Source organism: Rhinatrema bivittatum, chromosome 1 (genome assembly GCF_901001135.1).
Source record: "Rhinatrema bivittatum chromosome 1, aRhiBiv1.1, whole genome shotgun sequence".
NCBI classification, from domain to species: Eukaryota; Metazoa; Chordata; class Amphibia; order Gymnophiona; family Rhinatrematidae; genus Rhinatrema; species Rhinatrema bivittatum.
In genome coordinates, this window is record NC_042615.1 from 292,862,339 (window position 1) to 292,885,695 (window position 23,357).

Genomic DNA, 23,357 nt, shown 5'->3' on the forward strand with positions numbered 1-23,357 from the left:
ACAAATTGTTAAAGTAAATTGCCCACTTAGAAATGGTTTCATTACAAGAACTGGGAAATATGAATTATATGATTTTCTTTAAACCACATAGCTGTCCTCTCTTTTCTGATGCAATTCGCTCACATGCCTGGAATGAGGTCTAGAAAATACATAATCTACACCGGAGGAGAAAATTATTCTGTTTTTCTGGACCATATTATTTAGAAAGTCAGGTGCATTGTATTGGGGATATGCAATCATTTGAAACAAATGTGTATTGCATCCTTATTGGAGAAAGCCCATTTTTGGTTTGGTTCATTTAAAATGAATAATCCATAGTGCAAATATTTAGGTTTTTCCTTTCAGCAAATTAGCATGCAGTCATGTGCTATTTGCTGAAAAATGTTAAAAAACAAAACAACAACAAAAAAATCCTATCCCACAATCCCCATAAACCTTCCGTGGTTCTCAAAGGTGAAAGGGACAGGAGCCATCAGTATTCTCTCCAGCCCCACCATTTAAAAATGGTGCTGTCACCAAGTTGTTTTATGGCTATAAACATACTTACTTTCTATTTTCTCTGGGAGGAATAGTGGAGTTAGAAGTTCCACACTGAGCTAAAGGAGCTTACTTTCTAGAAGGTGTGCACACACATGTGCATGTGCCTACATGGATCTGGAAAAAAAATACCCATGTCTAACTCCTCTTTGCCCCCTGCCATCTGAAAATGTGGCGTGTATCATGGCTGTATTTGTGAAATATGTATATAGGTGGACTAATAAAACAGTATGACCCTCTTAGACCATTTGTCATCTCCTGGATATTTGTTGTGGACTAAATAACCAGTCCACATTTACCCATTTTAGTTCTCTCAAGATTTTAGACTTCTGTCATATCCCCACCTTTTCTCCAAGCTGAACAGCCCTAACCTCTTTAGTCTTTCCTTATAAGGGGGCCGTTCCATCCCCTTTATCATTTTGTTCACCCTTCTCTGTTTCTTTTCTAGTGCAACTATATCTTTCCTGAGATGCGGTGACCAGAATTGCACACAGTACTCAAGGTGCGGTTTCACCATGGAGCAATATAAAGATATTATGACATTCTTCGTTTTATTCACCATTCTTTTCCTAATAATTCCTAATATTCTGTTAGCTTTTTTGACCTCCACCTCATGTTGGGCCATGGATTTCAATGCATTGTCGATATAAAGACAGCTAGATGTTATTCCTGGGTGGTAACTCCTAATATAACCTGACGTATAACTACAGCATGGATTATTTGCATGCTGTAGTTAATAAGCGTGCATCACTTTGCATTTGTCCACATTAAATTTCATGTGCCATTTGGATGCTCAGCCTTAAAATCTTGCAAGGTCCTCCTGCAATTTATCAAAATCCGCTTGTGATTTAGCAACTCTTAATAATTTTAGCTCATCTGCAAATTTGATCACCTCATTTGTCATTCCCTTTTCCAGATCATTTAATTTATAAATGTATTAAAAAGCACCAGTCCCAGTATAGATCCCTGAGGCACTCTACTGTTTACCTTTCTCCACTGAGAAAAATTACCATTTAGTTCTGTTCTCTGTTTCCTATATTTTCACCAGTTAGCAATCCACAAAAGGACATTGATTCCTATCTTATGACTTTGTTTCCTTAGGAGTTTGTCATGGTGGACTTTGTCAGATACCTTCTGAAAATCTTAATACACTAAATTTACTGGCTCACCTTTTTCTATATTTTTATTAACCTCTTCAAAAAATGTAGCAGATTTGTTAGGCAAGACATCCCTTGGGTAAATCTATGCTGGCTGTGTCCCATTAAACCATGCATATCTATATGTTCTGTGTTTTTGTTCTTTAGAATAGTTTCCATTATTTTTCCCTGCACTGAAGTCAGGCTCACTGGTCTATAGTTTCCTAGTCATCCCTGGTGCCCTTTGTAAATATCAGGGTTAAATTGGCAACACTCCAGTCTTTAGGTACAATGGATGATTTTAATGATAGGTTACAAATTACTAGTAATTGATCTGAAATTTCTTAGTTCTTTCAAAACCCTGGGGTGTATACATCTGGTCCAGGCAATTAGCTATGCCAATTTGCCCTATTTCATCTTCCAAGTTCACTGTGATTTTGTTTAATTCATCTGAATCATCATCCTTGAAAACCATTTCCAGAATGGGTATCTCCTCAACATCCTCATTAGTAAGCACCAAAGCAAAGAATTCATTTAATTTTTCAGCGATAGCCTTATCTGCCATTAAGTGCCCCTTTAATCCCTCTATATCTAATGGTCCAACCAACTCCCTCACAGGCTTTCTGCTTCAGATATATTTTTTAAAGTTTTTATTATAAGTGTTTGCCTCACAACCAGATTCTTTTCAAATGTTCTCCTAGCCTGTCATATGGATGTTTTGCATTTAACTTGCCAGTGCTTATACTTTTTTCTGTTTTCTTCAGATGGATCCTTCTTCCAATTTTTGAAAGACATTCTTTTGGCTAAAATAGCCTCTTTCACCATGCTGGCAGTTGTTTGGCTTTCTTTCCACCTTTTTTAATGTGTGGAATCCATCTGAAGTGGGCTTCTAAGAAGGTATTGTTAAACAATGTCCACACCTGTTCTACATTCTTAACCTTTGTAGCTGCACCTTTCAGTTATTTTCTATTTTCATCATTTTATGAAAGTCTCCCTTTTGAAATTTTAATGTTAGAGCTGTAGATTTACTTAATGTGCCCCTTCGAGCCATTAAGTCAAATTTGATCGTATTATGATCACTGTTGCCAAGCGGCCCCACCTCTCGCACCAATACCTGTGTTCCACTAAGAATTACGTCTAAAATGTTTTATTATGCATGTTTTTACTGTAATCCATTGAACAATATGGGCATTGCAGAATATAAAATGGTTTAAAGAAACACATCAAAAACTAAATAAATAAATATAAATGGCTCCCCCTCTCATCAGTGTTACGCTCTACGGATGCAGATGGCTGCGACATCTGTTGCGCACCTCCTTTTTCTCTGCTTTGGCTCCGTTGGGCGAACCCGTGACCTCTGCCAGCTGCCGCTGGCCTTCCTGCCTCCGTTCCCAGGCCCACCTGAGCAGCATGGACACCGCCGACCGCCATCTTACCCTTGGGGTCCCCTAGGCATGCATGCGCGCTCCCGGGCCTGCTTTAACCACATCATTGACTTAGAAAATAGCCACCGCTATTACTAGCAAAGGTAACATGGAATAGACTTAGTTTTTGGGTACTTGCCAGGTTCTTATGGCCTGGATTGGCCACTGTTGGAAACAGAATGCTGGGCTTGATGGACCCTTGGTCTGACCCAGTATGGCATGTTCTTATGTTCTTATGGAGGGAACCTTGGGGGCGTCCCCCTCAGATGACGTCACTCATCTTGGATTCACTGGCCTAGACAGCTGATGACTTGACAATGAGTTCATCTTGCTGAATCCACCTATTCTTGCTTCAGTACTTGTTCCGGTTTCTGCTTCTGTGGTGTTAGACTACCGGGTACCCGTTCCTCGGGGGCCCTTCCTCATCTCTCGGCTATTCACTCCTCATTGGGCCTTTCCACGGAAACTACTCCTTTATCTTCAGTCACTGTGAGTAACCATGCTGTGGACCACTGCTGTGATATCTATGTTGGAATCCTCTCCGGTGTACCCCGCTCTGCGGACCACTACCGTGACCTCCCACCAAGGAACCCTCTGGTGTACCATCTCTACAGACCCCATGTAACTTCAGTCACTGTTCTTTTGCTCGGCACCCCCTCTCCTCGGGTAGTGCTACACCTATTGCCTGACTCCAGTTATCTGAGCTGAATCTGACATCAGCACCTGCGGTGCCACTCCATGGCCTGCCTCCTGGGGTCACCCTCTCCTTCTCCTTCTCTACTCTGCTGTATATCATCCCGCAGTCGAGACCTCACCTCCCGACGGTGAGGCTCAGTGGAGCTCCTCCCCCGGGCCTTCCACTGCGCACCAGGCCTCACGCCAGAGCTCGGTGTCTTCAGCGCTGTTGGCCACGCCCCTACGCACGTGCGCGCGGACTGCCTGGCCTCTTGTAGGACCAAGGGTGGGTCTTAGCTTCACGGTGCACCCTGATTGATTCTCTGTTATAAGGAAGTCCCTGCCTGCACTTCCTTGCCTTGGTAATCAGGTCGGCTTATGCTAGATTGCCTCCGCACTTCTACTTGCTCCTGTCTTGTTCCAAGTCTCGTTCCAGGATCCTTCTGTTCCAGTCCTGTTCCTGCCTTGTTCCTGCTTCCTAGTTCTAGCATCCTTCTATTCCTGTTCGTCTGTTCATCTCCCAGGTAGTACCTCTGGACTGACTCTCTGGTACTGACCTTGGATTGCTACTTGACCCGTCTGCCTGCCTGCCTGTCTCCTGACTCCAGTCTGTTTCTCGACCTGCCTGCCTGCTGCCTGCCTCTTCACTCCAGTCTGTTCCTTGACTCGCCTGCCTGCTGCCTGCCTTCTGACGTCTGCTTGCTACTTGACTCACCTGCCTGCTGCCTGCCTCTTGACCTTAGCCTGCCTGTGACTTCGTCTGACCTCCGGTACCTGACCTCTGCTTTGTTGACCATTCTTTGGACTGACTCCTGGGCTTTGACCTCTGCCTGCTTGACCTCATCTCTAGATTCTGGCTCTGTTCCTAGCCTCTGTCTCCTTCCGTGCTCCGCCCCCTGGGGGCAGTTGCCTCCTGGTCCCTACCAGGAGGCGGATATCCACTGCCACAGGACAAGAGTCCACCCCCAAGCGCAACACTATTATGATGTGTGTTGGGTGTGGGCTTGATCCTCTGGAAGCCTGAATACACTTTCTATTAGGAAAATGCCTCTCATCAGTCACACATGCAGAACATAAGCAGACCCTCACCAAATACAGAATAGAGCAACCATAAAGTAGAAATACAAATGTGCAGACAAAAACTGAACTAGTAACTGCAAGAAATTAGACAATCTATGCAGTGTAACACTGAAAAATCTGAACCATCACCATTCCTCAAACATCAAACAATAAAATCAAGAAATAAAATAAATACATAAACATAATACTAAAAACATACTAATAATATTTCAAAAAAGCTGATGAATAAAATATCAAATAATTAAAAACTCATATATACATTTTTTTAAAATATCCCAAACATCAATAAAATATTTCAAAACAGCAGACACAGCAAACATCACCTGAAAAAATAAAACTAAAAAGGATTTTAAGAACATAAGAAAATGCCATACTGGGTCAGACCAAGGGTCCATCAAGCCCAGCATCCTGTTTCCAACAGTGGCCAATCCAGGCCATAAGAACCTGGCAAGTACCCAAAAATTCACGCTCTCTATACCTGGGAACCTTTGATTTCCATTCACTCTGAGGTTGTCGTGGAGTAGTAGGGGTGGGATGCACAAACGTTTTCCTCTTTTTCTTATATATACACACAAACTCATACATATATACTGTCTCTCTCAGATAAACCCACAAGCATCTCCAGCTCTTCTTTGGTGGGGATCTACCATAAGCCCCAGGCTCTCATCTTCATTTCAGCTGCTGTCAGGTTGGAATCCACCTGCACACCCTATTTAATCTCTCTCTTTCTCTCACACCTCCCTCCCCACATACAAGCTCCCATTTACATGCACACACCCCAGGCAGGCTCCCATTCAATCCACCCAAATCACAGGCAAGCTCCCATTCTCACACACACACACCAAACCCTGCTCATCCTAGAATGGTTCCCATGTATGCATATGCACACCACACCATACCCACCCACCACAGGCAAGCTCCCATTCACATATATATATACCCATCCCAGGCAAGCACTCATTCACACACACACACACACAAAGATATTTGCAACCTAGGCAGGCTGCCATTCAGACACCCATCCCAGACAGGCTTCCATTCACTCACACACACATACCCATACACCCACACCCATCCCAAGCAGCCTCCCATACACACACACCCCCATCTCAGGCAGCCTCCCATACACATACACACACACACTCCATTCCCAGGCAGCCTCCCATACCTACACACACACATACACCCCAGGCAGTCATACACTCTCTCTCACACACACACACACACAAAACCATCACAGGCAACCTCACATTCACACACCCACTCATTCCAGGCAGCCTCCCATTAGGGATGTGAATCGTATTTCTGACGATTGACAATATCGCACGATATTTTCAAAGTCATCAGAAATCGGGGGCTCCCCGAAACTGAAAGGAAAACCCCACAAAATTGTTCATGGGGTTCTCTTATTGTTTTGGGGGAAGGCGGGAAAAACGGCACACAAAAACAATCCCTAAACCCACCCCGACCCTTTAAAACATCTCCCTTAGCTTCCCCCACCCAAAACGTTTTAAATTACCTGGTGGTCCAGTGGTGGTCCCGGGAGCAATCGCCCGCTCTCGGGCCGTCAGCTGCCACTAATAAAAATGGCGCCGATGACCCTTTGCCCTTACCATATGACAGGGTATTTGTGCCGTCTTTAAAAATGGCACGGGCCGTCCAGTGCTCCTACCATGTGACAGGGGCTGGCCAATGGCATGGATACCCTATCACATGGTAAGGGCAAAGGGCCATCAGCACCACTTTTATTAGTGGCAGCCAACCCCCGAGAGTGGGAGATCGCTCCCGGGATCATCACTGGACACCAGGTAATTTAAAACATTTTGGGGGGGTCGGGAGGGTGGGGGAAGCTAAGGGAGCTGTTTTGAAGGGTCAGGGTGGATTTTTTGTTTATCGGCTCGGGAGCAGCCGATAAAAAAAAACCCGATCGGGCCGCACCAGTTCCGATTCACATCTCTACCTCCCATTCACCCATACAGGCCAGGCAGTTAAGGTCCATGGGTGGTTCCTCTTCCACTGCTGCCAGCCTGTTCCTTTGTAGAGGAAAGTCATTCTGCAGCTCCTTCTATGCTACCACCCATGGACCTTAACTGCCTGGCCTGTATGGGTGAATGGGAGGTAGAGATGTGAATCGGAACTGGTGCGGCCCGATCGGGTTTTTTTTTATCGGCTGCTCCCGAGCCGATAAACAAAAAATCCACCCCGACCCTTCAAAACAGCTCCCTTAGCTTCCCCCACCCTCCCGACCCCCCCAAAACGTTTTAAATTACCTGGTGTCCAGTGATGATCCCGGGAGCGATCTCCCACTCTCGGGGGTTGGCTGCCACTAATAAAAGTGGTGCTGATGGCCCTTTGCCCTTACCATGTGCCATAGGGATGTGCAGACAAAAAGTTTATGTTCATAAGTCCATAAGTCGAAAAGGGGGGTCAATTTCGGTCAATATGGACATATGGAGAATTCCATAAGTTGAGTTTATGTCCATACGTGCACCGGTTCCCTAAATAAAAATTTAAACCCCTCACCCTCCTTAATCCCCCCCCAAGACTTACCAAAATTCCCTGGTGGTCCAGCGGGGAGTCAGAAAGCCATTCCTCTATTCCTTTGCGAGGAGCACGTGACGTCCGCGTCACGTCGGAGTGACGCGGCCGTCATGTGGTCCACCGCGGTTCCGCTCCCGGACCCCTCCTTGGACACAAACGTAACTTTTGGCCAGCTTGGGGGGGCCTCCAATTACACAGTTTGCACACCGAGTGGTGCTGGGCCTGTCTGTAGCTAGTCGGATGCAAGGCAGTAGAGAATTCCAGAGGGTACGAATAGAGCCTGAGAAGGATCTATTTTTGGTGCTGATGAGGTGCATTTCTTTGGGGGCTGGCTTGAGGTAGTGAATGCAGTGTGTGGGAAGGTGTGTAAGGGGTGAGACATCTGTTGAGGTAGGTTGGTACTCAGTCTTTGAGAGCCTTGTAGGCCAGAACCAAGATATTAAATTTGGTGCAGTAGTGTTGGGAGACAGTAAAGAGATTTTAGGACTTGAGTAATTCTGTCAAATTTGTTTGCATTTAATGTCATTTGGGCCACAGCATTCTATTTGAGTTGCAGGCAGCGGTTTAGTTTGTTAGTGATCATGATGTAAAATAAATTATAGTAGCCTAAGTGGGACATCACATAGGCCTGGTAACAACAGTGCAAACAGAGTCATCTAGAAAAGGATGAAGATGATGGAATTGGCAAAGATGAAAAAAGGCTGCTTTTATTATTGCTTGGACTTGGGCCTTGGTGATATGTTGGAAGTCCAGTATGAAGCCTAGGCTTCAGATGGGAGCTGAGATGGAAAGCTGACCTTTCAAGAGTCACTTTTAGGTATGGAAAGAGATCTTTATTTTCAAATTCCAATCCATAGCACCTCTAATTTATGAGAGTTTAGGCTTACTTTGTTTTGGCACAGTCAGTCAGAGATCTTTCCTTTCAAGTTGGAAATTGTCTTGTCATGGTTTGAGCCAAGTGAGATCAGCAGATGGATGTCGTCAGCACAAGATTAGTATGTAATGTGATACTTGCTAAGGAGTTTGCCTACTGGGGCAAATAAATGAAATATTGAACATGGTTGATGAGAGGATATAACCTTCTAGTACTCTCCAGAAGACAGAGTGAGGCTTTGATAAGGCTAACCCAAGAGAGACAGGGTATGGTTATGGAGAAAGGATGTAAACTAGGCCATTGTGAATTTTGCTAATCCTAAGTTACCTAGGTGGGTGATGAGGCATGTATGGTCTACTAAATTGAATGCTGCTGAGAGTTTTAGGTGTATTAGTGAGGCTGTTTGCCCAGACAGCGTCATAGTTCATCAATCAGACTTATTAATGTTGTTTCAGTACTGTACGTTTGTCAGATGCCAGATTGAAAAGGATCCAGGCTGTTTGTGGTAAAAAGGAATTTGGATAACTGTAATAGCACTGCCTATTTAATGATCTTGCTTAGAAAAGAAAGGTTAGAGACCGGGTCTAGGTTGGTTTTCTTTAATGTAGATCTCACAACCGCTTTTCTTAAGCAAGTAGGTGGTCCTCTATTAGTGATGTACTGATGATAGCTTGGCTTGTTTAATTCTTCAGTTGGGGCAGGGATCTTCCTGGCAAGTAGTCATTTTGAAGGTGGTGAGTACATTACTGATATCTTCCTCTTGTAGTGGGTGAAAAGTAATGAGAGTGAGTTGACAAAATCAGTTTTGTTTGTTATTGGCTTCATATTAGAATGCTGTCTAGTTCAGACCGGATACATGTGATTTTATTTGTGAAAAATGGTGCAAGTTTGTTGCATTGCACCTTAGATATCAGGCTCCCAGAATCTTGTTCTTTGTCAGGAATAATTTTCTGGGTGAGTTTTCTGCTTGATTAATTGTTTTAGTGTAGTAGGCTTTCTTTGCTTCAGTAATGGCTTTAAGCTAGGTATATTGGTGCCATTTACAGTCGTTCCTATCCCACTGTGATTTTGATTTCCATGCTCTCTGTTCTAGATTCCTATTCAGTTTAATTTCTGAGAACAAGAGAGTAGGGTTGGAGTTTTTGATGCAGGAAGCTTTCAATGGGGTGATCACATCTATAGCTGACCTTAGATCTGTGTTCCATTTGTCAGCCAGGGAGGTAGTTGAGGGGGAGGAGAAGTTATTGTCTGTCTTCTGGAGGGTGTACAGAAAAGATCCTAGGTTTAGGTGTGCAGTTAGTTGGACAAGTCTTATGGGTGACTCAGTTCTAGTTTTCTGGGCAGGTGTGGCTATTAGGGATGTGAATCGTTTTTTGACGATTTAAAATATCGTCCGATATATTTTAAATCGTCAAAAATCGTTAGAAGCGCGATACAATAGGAATTCCCCCGATTTATTGTCAAAAATCGTAAATCGGGGGAAGGGGGAGGGGAAGGGGGAGGGCGGAAAAACCGGCACACTAAAACAACCCTAAAACCCACCCCGACCCTTTAAAATAAATCCCCCACCCTCCCGAACCCCCCCAAAATGCCTTAAATTACCTGGGGTCCAGAGCGGGGGTCCCGGTGTGATCTTTTACTCTCGGGCCTGCGGTGCATTGTAGAAATGGCGCCGGTGCTACCTTTGCCCTGTCATATGACAGGGCAAAGGTAGCGCCGGCGCCATTTTGTTTTTTGTCCCCTGACGTCAGGAGCGTAGGAGATCGCTCCCGGTCCCCCGCTGGACCCTCAGGGACTTTTGGCCAGCTTGGGGGGGCCTTCTGACCCCCACAAGACTTGCCAAAAGTCCAGCGGGGGTCCGGGAACAACCTCCTAAACTCGAATCGTTTTGCCGTATGGCAAAACGATTCGTTCCTGGACCCCCGCTGGACTTTTGGCAAGTCTTGTGGGGGTCAGGAGGCCCCCCCAAGCTGGCCAAAAGTCCCTGGGGGTCCAGCGGGGGTCCAGGAGCGATCTCCTACGCTCCTGACGTCGGGGGACAAAAAAACAAAATGGCGCCGGCGCTACCTTTGCCCTGCTGTCATATGACAGGGCAAAGGTAGCGCTGGTGCCATTTCTACAACACACTGGAGGCCCGAGAGTAAAATATCACACCGGGACCCCCGCTCTGGACCCCAGGTAATTTAAGGCATTTTGAGGGGTTCGGGAGGGTGGGGGATTTATTTTAAAGGGTTGGGGTGGGTTTTAGGGATGTTTTAGTGTGCCGGTTTTCCTGCCCTCCCCCGATTTACGATTTACACGATATTTTAAAAAACAAAACCGCAACGATAAGATTCCCTCCCCCCCCCAGTCAAAATCGATCGTTAAGACGATTGATCACACGATTCACATCTCTAGTGGCTATTAGGGATGTGCAGAAGGAAAACATTTATTTCAATTTGTTTTTCATTTCGCTGGAACACAAATTCATTGCATTAGTTTCATAGGGGGAAAAACCAATCCATTGATTAGTTTTATTCGTTTTTCGTTTTCCCATTAAAGTCAATGGGGGAAGTGTTTGCAGCCTATTTTTGGCTGCAGAATTGGGGTTTACTTATCAATTCTGATGAAACTTCTGGGGAGCAATCATCAGAACAAGAAAAGAGCTCCAAGGTACTTAGACTGTGGCAAAGTGGCACCAAAGTGGCATGAATAGCCTAAGGCACTGTAAAGGGGCAAAGGGGTACCAGGAGTGGCAAGAGTGCTTTAACAGAAGTGCAAAGTAGCAGTGAGAGTGTCAAAAACACACCACAGCTTCAAAAGAGAGCACTGATAACAGTTGCATGAACCCTCAAAGGCAGCTCGACATGCAAAGTGGCAAGACAAGTGGCATCAACATCCTACAGCACAATGAAGGGGGAACATAGCAAGCAGAAAGAGTGTCAGAAAAAAACACAAGGCGCCGATAAAAGGACAAAGCAGCAGAAAGACTAGCACCAACTCACTGAGGAACCATGATAGTGGCAAGAACACCACAAGGAGTAGAGTGAGTCATCTGGTGTATGGCAGCAAGGCAGAGAAAGTTGATAGGGGCAAGACAGGCTGGCAGAGCGGAGGTAGTCTGGTCCCTGTGGTTTTGATAGGGGCAAGACAGACTGGCCCTGGGGAGAGTTCCCTTTCCTTTGTACAGGAAAGGGCTCCTAGAATGGGTTGGCCCCTAGAGTGGAGCATGAGCCTTCAAAGTGTGGCGAGTCGATGTGGAGGTGATTTCTATGTGAACAGCGGTTCTCGTTCAACATGGGTCAATGGGTACTAAGAGATAGTCTGGCTACATCCGGGGAGAGTTCCCATTCCTCTGCGCAGGAAAGGGCTCCCTAGAATGGGTTGGCCCCTAGAGTGGAGCACGAGCCTTCAATGTGTGGTGAGTCGACGTGGAGGAGGTTTCCATGTGAACAGCGGTTCTGGTTCAACATGGGTCGGCAGGTACTAAGAGATAGTCTGGCTACATCCGGGGAGAGTTCCCATTCCTCTGCGCAGGAAAGGGCTCCCTAGAATGGGTTGGCCCCTAAAGTGGAGCACGAGCCTTCAAAGTATGGTGAGTCAACGTGGAGTAGGTTTCCATGTGAACAGCGGTTCAACATGGGTCAGCGGGTGTTAAGAGATAGGCTGGCTACACCCGGGGAGAGTTCCCTTTCCTTTGCGCAGAGACAGTCTTAGTTCAATAAAAAAAAAGTGTGGTCAAAAAAAGCCTGGCTGGCACTGCAGCAAAACTGAACAAATATCTTTTTCAATGGAAAATTAGGTCAAAGTAGCTAGCAATTGAATACAGATTTGATACACTCAGAGTAAAGCCACATCCCTGGACAACACCTGCAAAGAAAGAGCATGGCACGCCACATGCTTAAGGTATAAATAGTACAACGTCATCAGGAATAGCGTCACAGAGCACTGAGTGAGAGCGGCGATTGTCTGCATTAAAAAAATGCTTAGCTCTAATAGGTTGCATTCTCATCTCCTTGCCAACCTGTCTGACCCACTCTATGAGAGGTCTGTGAGGTCTCTTATGACTCACAGGAAAGGGCTGGTTTTTGCTATGGATACTCCCACATGGCCTTCTCTTATTTCAAACGGTCGCTAAGAAATCCCTGCGAGCCAAAAGAATGAAACTAATTTGATATGTTTTATTCGTGGGGATCGCCAAGCGTTTCGCGAACCCACGAATCAAACGAACAGGGACTTATGTGTTGCGGATTGCACATTCGTTGAAAACGAATGCACATCCCTGGGGGCTATAATTCAAATAGTGTCAAATGATTGTTAGACCAGGAGGGTTGGGTGTTCCATATGTTCTTGGTTGATAGTAGCTGATGTGTGGTAGGTACCAGGCATAGGGTATGGTCTACAACACAGGCTGGTGGAGGCCTAGGGTTTCTAACAAGGTCAGGAATTCTTGTGGAGAGTCTAAGTGTGGCTCATCAGCATGAATGCTGAAGGTTCCTAGGACTAGATTCCTTCAGTCTTAGGGTGTTGTGTAGGACTTCATCCATGCCCAGTGGGCGATTTACTAAGAAGATCTCCCCCCCCCCCCCCCCCTTTGGGTGGGTGTCAGCCAAGGAGAAGATGGATTCAATTTCTTTGAGCTCCTATGTGGGTAAGCAGGTCAGGCCTAGTGATTCCCTAAAGGCTGTAGCTGCCTCACCTCTTTTTTAGATCCCATGTGGTGGTTTGGGCATAGGCGCATAGCTAGTTATCTTCAGGAAAATTTACAGTGGGAATGTGCAGTCATTTATAGTGACATGGAAAATACCAACAACATTTCTTATCTTATTTTGAGTCATTTCCCATGTGAAACAGAAAAAGCAATATTACTTTTTGTTTCATTAGGTTTTATTTATTTATTATAATTTATTAACCGCTTTACCAGAGGTACTCAAAGCAGCCAAAAAACATGAACCATAAAAGAACAAGATAGTAAACAACAAAAATTACAACGCAAATCAAAATGCAAATGGTTTAATGTGCTAAAACACAGAAATGAAAAAAAAACAAAACAAATGAAACAAAAGTTTTCCCATGCATACCACTAATTTTCAGCCAAACCTAACTGGGCTCTGTTTTCAGCTGAAAATTTCCCTATCCAGTCAAAATTTAACCAGCTAGATTTAGGGTTGTTATTTATGCAGCTGGAGTTGCCCATCTAAACTTAGCATTGAAAATTAGCACTAACCAGATAAGTCATAAACCCTGCCTCAGGAATGCCCCAGAACAGCCACTTTTTGATTTGATAAATTTAGTCACTTTGTAAATTTAGATGGTCAGTGGGGGTGGGGGGGGGGGGAGGGAGGAATGGTTACAAATCAAAGATTTAATTGGCTAACTCCTGAATTTAATTACTTTTTGCAAATCTATCTAATATGGGCACCACATCCATACATTAACATCTGTACTCCCTTTCTCACATACTCGGTCAGTCACACTTTGCATGCTTATACTTGCATGCTATGTGGTTTCTACACACTTGCAAACTCATAATATCATAGCAACCTCTCACATACTGAAACATACTAAAAATCTAGGGACCATATTTATCAATACATTAGCTGATACAAACACAACTTTCTACACTAACAGTATCATAATAAAATGTAATAAGCCCAGAAAAGGGGTATTGAAGCACACATCACACTCACTACTAAAGAAAGACAGTGCCTCTGCAGGGGGAATCTAGGTATAATCTTTAGGATTGCCAGGTAACTCCATGTCATAAATAATGGAATGACCCTCAATGAATGCATGAATCTGAAGTTCTGATTTTCTTAGGTAATGTAGTGTATGTCCCGAAAATGTTAAATCCTGAAAGCTAGTCAAGAAATGTATTGTTGTTAGTCCAACAAAAAGGTATCACCTTATATTATTTTTTGGGGATTGTTAAACTTTATTTCTGTGATTTTCTTAGGAAAATAAACCCGAATTGATAGCCATGCATTTCCCTGTTCCCCCTACCATTCCTATGCTAGATTGCACAGTACTGTGTTGTATGGAACTATCTGTTCTAGCGCAAAAGCAAATAAGATCCTCGCATGATTGTGGGCAATCAATATATAAAAGTTAATCCCTAGTATATTAGAAGCAGAAAACACAAAATAATTCAGATCGAAAGATGACCGTTATATAATGTTGTACACATCTAAGTCATTTGCGACAGAATTCTTGTGCACATCAAATTTATAATCATTGATCATAGATCTGGATTACTTTGTGTTTTCAGCTTCTAATATACAAGTGGTTAGCTTTTATATATGGAACTCTTTGTGCATATTACCAGAATGGCTATAGTAAAGAATGTTGTTGTGGAGTGCAGATGTGCTGCTTGTTGTGAAGGGTGTAATCTCCCCACCCCCATGATGTTCTGCAATGCTCATAAGAGAGTAAGGACAATCAAAATGAGAATAAGGATTTGTAATAAAACATTTTCTCCCCAGACAGGTAAGCCTCTCCCTAAATTCTGCAAAGCATTCTTTTTGGCTTTCTTCTATTTATATAGTGTTATTTCCACCAGGAGTGAAAGAACTGTTTTATTTTTCCTATTTTCCCATCCTTTCCTATGGAGTAGGACCAATAAGTGCTTGTGAGGATTATTAGATGAGGCAGTGCAGTGACTGATTTTGCCCTCAGTTTGAGCTGACACGCACCCTTCAAGATACTGGTGACATCAGGAGAGTGACTGCATAACGGGGAAGGGATAATGAAGTTCATTCATATTGTAATGAAATTCATAATGTGTTCCCTGTCTCTGAGCAAGAGCTGGTCTAAAAGCCTGCATAAAAGGGATTTATTTCATTTTCCTCAAGATACGCAGGCAGGAACCACAGTTTTAAAACACAGGATGTGATTGTTTTTATTCGCCAAACTCAACGAATAACTTTCTGCTTGGCATTTTCCTAAGTTCCAGATTTGAGTGAATTGAGCCCCTTGTGCATATATTTTTACTGTATGTAAGGAAAGCAGCAACCAATTTTATTGGGCAGAGAATTTAAACTCCCAGATCTTGTTAATTATTTCACAAGTAAGACAACTGGAAAACATTTGAGTATTAACTGACTGCCTCTAAAAATAAGTAGTATCTGTGTTGTTATAACAGCTGTAATAATCTGCATGTACAATAGTACCTTTCACAAGTCTAGTGGCTAACCAGGTATACTCTTTTAAATAGTTCACAGCCTCTGAAAGGCAAAATGAAGGGATAATGTTGTTACAGATTACATCTTGGAAGCTACAGTGCAAGAAATAATTTATGATCTCGGTTTTCATATAAAAATAACCACACACATACTCTCTCATAGACAAACAGGCCGATACAATAAAGATGGACCCAAAAAACAAATCGGAAGCCGATCCAGTTGGCTGTGATACAGTAAAGACAATGAGAATTGGACGATCAGAAGAAGCCCTTTATTTCAATGCCCGACTCTGGCCGAGTTTCGCTCATAGAGCTGCCTCAGGGGCAACTGCAAAACACTCTGACATTCCTTCTGCTAGTGTCAAAAAAAAAAAAAAAAAGGAATGTCAGAGTGTTTTGCAGTTGCCCCTGAGGCAGCTCTATGAGCGAAACTCGGCCAGAGTCGGGCATTGAAATAAAGGGCTACTTCTGATCGTCCGATTCTCATTGTCTTTACGATACAATAAAGATGCATGGAAAACGTGCACTCAGTGGTGGGTGTCCGCTTTCCTAATGCACGCCCAGCCACCTCTCCTGGACGCGCGATACAATGTTTAAATGAAGGGGTCACCCTAAAAAGGAGGCGCTAAGAACAATTGCGCACCCCTAGCACCTACTTGGCAGCAGACGCCCAGGAGAGGTGGCAGTCAGCAGGTTAGGAAAGTGGATGCTGAGTTTTGCAAGCGTCCCTTTTCGTAACCTGGGCACAGCCATGGGTTAGGAAAATGGATGCTCGTATAAGGGGTTGTGGATGCACATCCAAAGTGTGCGTCCAGCTGTGGGTTAAACAGTGTGCTTAGCTGAGCATACTTATTGTATCGGTCTGAAACGTGTATGGGTGTGTGTCTCTTGAACTCTCTGACTCAGACACACAAACACGCTCTCTGACATGCTACTGTTGTATTGCTTTTTAGATACTTACACAGTGATTGCCCCCGTCCAGCACTGCTGCATCATGGTGTAAAGTTCTTGCTTGCTGCAGCCCTTCCCAATTCTGCAGCAGCCCCCTCCCTTTCCCAATCCCATTCTCTAAGACAGTGGTTCTCAACTGGTATGTCGCGACACACCAGTGTGTCACCACACTTCCCGGTCCCCTGCTGACCCAGCTGCTTCTCCTACCCGAGCAAGATAGGTCCTACACCCGGGCTTAAAATGCCGAAAGCCCGGGAGGAACGCGGCAGGAGAGCAGGAGTCAGCGGCACCGGCATGTTCTCTTCTTCCCGCCCCCCCCCCCCCCCCCCGCGGCCTGGAAGAGGAAGTGGTGATCAGCGGGTACGTGCGCGGGAAGAAGAGACCATGCTAGTGTGCTCGGCATCGCCCCGAAGGAAAGAAGAGAGGCGCAGTCTGAAGAATGAACAGCACGGCTCAGAGAAAAACGAAGAATGTCGTCAACCTCCACGGTCGATGGGACTCCTTGCTCCGCGAGGGCTGAAAATGAAGTAGATTGCTGCTGCCTTTTGGATTAAAAGTGGAGGAGGCTGCTGCTGCCGCTAGTTCGGGGGAGGGGGGAGAGAGAGTGAATGAGCAAGCATGTGTGTTTGAGATCCTGTGTGTGTGTGTGTGTGTGAGTGAGTGAGTGAGATAGCATGTATGTGAATTATTGAGAGCCTGTATATGTGAAAGAGAGTATGTGTGTGATTGCGAGCTGGTTTAGGTGAGGGAGCATGTGAGTATGTGATTGAGAGCATGTGTGAAAGTGAGAGAAAGACAGCATGTGTGTCTGTGTGTGATTGAGAGCTGGTTTAGGTGAGAGAGCATGTGAGTATGTGATTGAGAGCATATGTGAAAGTGAGAGAAAGACAGCATGTGTGTCTGTGTGTGATTGAGAGCTGGTTTAGGTGAGAGAGCATGTGAGTATGTGATTGAGAGCTTGTGTGTAAATGAGAGAAAGGGAGAGCATGTTTGTAAGCATGTGAATGAGACTCTGTGTGTGAGAGAAAAGGATAGCATGTATGTGTGTGATTGAAAGCCTGTGTGTGTGTGTAAGCCTGAAAAGATAGACAGCATGTGTGTAAATGTGTAATTAAGAGCCTATATAAGTGAGAGAGAAAAAGCATGTGTATATGTGAGCGATTGTAAGCCAGTGTGTGAGAGAGAGAGAGAGGAGAAAGTTGCAAGCAAACCACCCCTCCTCCTGCTAATTCAAAACAATCTCAGGGCACCTGGATATCAAGCGTTCCCAGGTATGCAGAGCAAAACATTTTTTGTATCCTTATTATTTTTCATTGCTGGGTCTTTCTGTCTGCTATTTTAAAATATTTTATTGGTATCTAGAAATTTTTGATATGAGTTTTTAATTTATGGATATTCCATTCATCTGCTGTTTTGAAATAATCTGTTCTTTTTGTTAGTATGCTTTTACTGCTACTGATTTTATATTTCTTGATTTGTTTTATAAGGATGGGTGATGTTTCTTTTTTTCCTTTGTTGCACTGCATACAGAGACTGGTTTGTTGCGGTTTCCAATTCAGTTTTTGTCTGCATGCTTCTAGTTATGCGTTTTGGTCTCTTTATTCTTTGTTAGGTGAGGGTCAGCACATGTGATTCAGGTGAGGTTCTCTGCTGGGGTGTAGGTTCTGTGTAGGGCTCTATAGCAGCCTGACTTAGTCCGTTTTCCTAATAGGAGATGTATTGGTGTCTTAAGGCCTGGTGTAATATTTTCAGTATTGCCTTTTCTTAGATAAGGTGGTTACTGTTAAGTGCTGGAAACTGGTGCTGTTTTGGTGTGGGATGTTTACTGTTTATGCAATTTCTGTTCAGATACAATAAGTATCTTTTCCTTGTGTCATTCTTAACAATAAAAATAATACTGGACCTTTATTTTTTATTTCCGCCATAAATTGTAACGAGCAATGCGTCTCACACATGTGAACGTGGTCTGCCAGGTGTGTCACGATGGGAAAAAGTTTGAGAACCACTGCTCTAAGAGACTCGCTGGTTCCACAGCCAGCTGCTTCTCTCAGAGCTCAGTGTAGTCACCTCAGACAGAAGCCTCCCCAACACTGCATAGGCACTTCCTCCTGGCTTGCCCTCTTCCTTCCTGTGTCTGTAGCTTGCCTCCACTTTTCCGCAACTTTCCCACCACTCTTGTGCATTCCCATTGACTGCAGGCCACCCAGTCTGCTGCTTGTATGGTTCCCTAGGCCATGTTCTGCCTGTCAACTCCAGAGGAGGGGGAGGGGAGACCAGAAGTGACCCATACTGTTCCCTGAGCTTATAAAAAGAGGAAATTAAGCCATGGCCAAGACTGGGGAGAGCCACTAACCCAAAGTAGCACAGTTCTAGATGGAATCCTGCTTTTCCTTGTAGAGCCAGGGCTAGTGCAAGGTTAGTCCTGGGGAAATTCTGCATTACCGTGGAGCGTAGAATTTGCACAGAATTCCCCTCTGTGCAGAATTACATTTTCTGTGCAGAGTTGCCAAATTCTGTGCAGAAAATGGCAGAGGAGACCCCGGCATTCCGTGAATGGAGCGGGCAAAGACAAAGGCCCCCCGTGTGCTGTGGGACGCACTCTGCTCATGGCAATGATGAAGGCCCCAGCGCGCCATTCATAGCGAAGATGAAGGCCCCTGTGTAAAGCGAACGGAGTGTGCTCTGCTTGCACTGATGATGAAGGCCCCCATGTGCAGCGAATGCAGTATGCTCCGCTAGCGGTGAAAATGAAGGCCCCGGTGAGAGTGAATCTGTGTGTGTGAGAGGAGAGGGACAGGGGTGTGAGAAAGGGGAGGGGATGTGAGAGAGGAGAGGAGAGGGGAGGGGAGGGGTGTGGGGGAGGGGAGAGTGAGAGAGCAGGGAGAGGGGAGGGTGAGAGAGAGAGAGAGCATAGGGGTGAGCAGGAGGGTGTGAGAGAGCATGGAAGGTGAGAGACCGGGGGGGGGGGGATGCTTGAGTGTGGGTGCCAGAGAGAGGGATCCTATATGAGGAGATTGTGAAAGAGTGCGTATGTGTGTGAGAGATTGGGAGCGCATTTGTATGAAAAAGGGATCTTGTGTATGTGAGGGTGCTAGCCTGTGTGAAGGGATTATGTAAGTGTGAGACAGCCTGTGTGAAGGGGTGCATGAGAGAGAGACATAGGTACGTGCGGCTATGCTTGTATTTTTTAAAATCCGGCATACTTTTGTTTGCGCCGGGTGCGCGAACAAAAGTACGCGCGTGCGTACTTTTTAAAAATCTGCCCCATACTGTGTCTTAAACTATGGGGTAGATTTTTAAAATTAGCGCGATCGCGTACTTTTGTTCGCGCACCAGGCGCGAACAAAAGTACGCTGGATTTTATAAGATACACGCGTAGCCGCGTATCCGCGCGTATCTTATAAAATCCTGGGTCGGCGCGCGAAAGGGGGTGCACATTTGTGCAACCTGCGTGCACCGAGCCCAGTGCGCGCTGCCTGTTCCCTCCGAGTCCTCTCCAATTTCAGAGCGGCCTCGGAGGGAACTTTCCTTCGCCCTCCCGCCACCTTCCCCTCCCTTCCCCTACCTAACCCACCCCCCCCCCCCCCCGGCCCTATCTAAACACCCCCCTTACCTTTGTTGGCAGATTTACGTCTGCTAAAAGCAGACGTAAATCTGCGTGCACCAGCAGGCTGCTGGCGCGCCATCACCCGACCCAGGGGCTGGTCCGGAGGCCTCAACCACGCCCTCGGGCCGGCGCCACGCCCCCGGGCCCACCCCCGAAATGCCGCGTCATTTCGGGAACGCCCCCGACACGCCCCCTCCCCGCCCCTTTTACAAAGCCCCGGAACTTACGCGCGTCCCGGGGCTCTACGCGCACCGGTGGCCTATACAAAATAGGCGTGCCGGCGCGTGAGGGCCCTGCGCGCGTAAATCCGGCCGGATTTACGCGCGCAGGGCATTTAAAATCCGCCCTTATGTGTTTTAGTCATTCACAATGAATGACCAAAACACAGTAATGAAATCCACCCAGAAATCGGCATTACATGATCATTTTCAAAACCAACAAAGTGCTCCTCTGATGCCAATAAATTTTAATGTTGTGCAGTCATATGTTTATTTATTTTTATTTATTTTATTTATTAGGCTTTTTATACCGATGTTTGGAACTAGCCGTCACAACGGTTTACAGACATTTTAAAATAATACATAAAAATCGATAAATAATAAAATAATAGCAGGCAATAAGATCATAAGAATCAGCAAGAAAAATATACAGGTCTTTGAAAAGTAATAAAACTAATAAAATACTGGTAATAAAAATAAAAGCAAAATATTAAACTATTGATTAAACAAGTAATAATTCAAGTAAATAACTTAATCCTAAGAACTATAAAATAATGAATAATGGTCTTAAAACGATCCATAAAAAGAAATTACATTTACAAGGTTGTGCAAAGTAAAATGGAGATAACTTTAACCAATGCCTTCTTTGTATGCCTGTTCAAATAGCCAGGTTGTAAGATTTTTTTCTGAACAATTTAACCTCAGATTGACTGGTAAGGTGTACCATAATCTGGGACCTGCCAGTGATATGGCTCTCTCTCTAACTGCGGTGAGTCTAGCTGAAGAGACTGACGGTATTGACAATAATCCTTTGTTGGCTGATCTAAGGTTCCGCTGTGGAGTGTGAAGCTGAATGACTGCGTTTAACTAATCTACTTGTTCACCATAAATTGCTTTGTGTAGAATGCAAAGTGTTTTGTACTGGATGCATTTTTCGATAGGTAGCCAATGCAGTGATTTCAATATTGGGGTGATATGATCCTTCTTTTTGCAACCAGTTAATGTTCTGGCAGCTGAGTTTTGTAGAATCTGCAGAAGCCAAATCGTGGATTGTGGAAGGCCGAGTAGAAGAGAGTTGCAGTAATCTATGCCTGTAAATATTAATGATTGTAGTACTGTTCTAAAGTCATTAGAATTTAAGAGTGGTTTCAGATGACTTAGCATTAATAGTTTACCATAACCCCTCTTTAATTTTTATTGAAATGTGTTTTTTGAAGTCAATCCAGATACAGAGATTTCGCACTTTGTCTCCTAACTTAATTGAAAAATTTTCGTACGACATTATGAGATTTTGCTTGGATGTGGAAATTTTCCTTTCAAGGAGGATGATTTCAGTTTTGTCAATGTTTAAGCTGAGTTTCATTTGAGTTAATAATTGTTTAATGATATTAAGGTACATAGCAGTAATTTTATAAGTTTGTTCTAATGTGTCATTAACCGGTATGATGATCTGAATGTCATCAGCATAAATGTAGTAGGTTAGACCTAATCCAGACAGAAGGTGGCAGAGTGGGAGCATATATATGTTAAAGAGGGTGGCTGAGAGGGAGGAGCCCTGCGGCACTCCTGTGTCTAGCATTGTATCAGATGTGAAGTTGTTCATGTACTTATGTTGTTTTTCTTTTTGTGTTATGTTTCCACAGGTTGCCAGCAAGAATGTCCTAGTCCCAGACATGAATGTCCAGGACCCAGCTGGCAAGGGCCAGGGACCAGCCGGGATGCTCTTGGGACGAGCCAGCCCATAACATTAATGCAGTGACCCTTGCTCTTGGATGCTCAGATGCAGTACTCTGAGGAGGAGTAACAGCACAAACCACAGCAATCTCCAACATTCAGAAACCTGAGTCACTAGATCTAGATGCTTTAATTCCAGACCCAGTAGGCTGGCAACCTCCAAGCAGCACCCCAAGGCACACTGGCAGCAGCCCATCTATGCTAGTATTGATGCCTCAGAGCCCATCACCCCCATCTGGCCTAGCACCACCACCACCATCAGCCCCAGTACCATCACCTGCAGCACCCACATCACCTATATCGGGGACCCCACCAGATCCTGCAGCTCCAATCTCTTCCTCTGAAGCAAGGATCTTGCGAGGAGAAATACGAAACCTGCACAGAGTGTTACAGAGGTGAAATCGCATCATGCAGGACAGTATTGCAGCTCATTCTCAGGATGCCAACACAATAACTGCGGCCATAAGCACACTCACAAATATCATGGTGCAAATATTGGAGTGGATGCCATACCCCATCTCTGAATCTTCATCCTTTGCATCAACACCCCGCAGCAGTCCATCACAGGGACGAGGCTGTAGGGGTCGACCCTCTAAATCGATGCTGCCTCCAAGAGGCAAGGGACCGCTTGGCAAGGGGCCATAAGAGAACCCAGGGCATGGGAAATAATGGCCGTGCAGCCCATATTTTCAAGAACACAAGGATGGGCTTTCTCCAGAGTTGCTGTGCTGTCTAGATGGAAGAAAGCAGATCAGCGTGTGCTCACTCCAGAGTTGCTGTGCCGTCTAGATAGAAGAAAGCGGATCAGCGTGTGCTCACTCCAGAGTTGCTGTGCCGTCTAGATAGAAGAAAGCAGATCAGGTTGTGCTCATCTCTTCTCGTCTGCTCCAAGTGCTGGCTGCATGCTGCGGGATGTCATCTCTTCTCATCTGCTCCAAGTGCAGCCTCCATGCTGCTGTGTCTCATCCTGGGCCTCCTGCTCCCATGCTGCTGTGTCTTGACCTGGGCCTCTTGCCTCCATGCTGCTATGTCTTATCCTGGGCCTCCTGCTCCCATGCTTCTGTGTCTCGTCCTGGGCCTCCTGCTCCCATGCTGCTGTGTCTTGTGCTGCTCCTTCAGTTGCTGTTGCTAGACCTTGTGGTTGTTTTCCTGCTGCCCACATGCTGCAATTTGCTGCCGTGGCCCTTAGGCTGTCCCCTTTCAGTGTACTCTTTCAACATAGACTGTCTGGGGCCTTTGCCTTTGCACACATTGTATTGCATTATTTACAGCAGTACTCTACCTTTAGGGGTGCCACTTCCTGTTTCTATATGTTCTTAGTGTAATCATCAATCTGCTATATGGATAACTTGCTATACCTGTACATGTCATTCTGCTGTTAGCCTGTATTTTTGTACAGGCTTACAATGAATGTGCTGTTC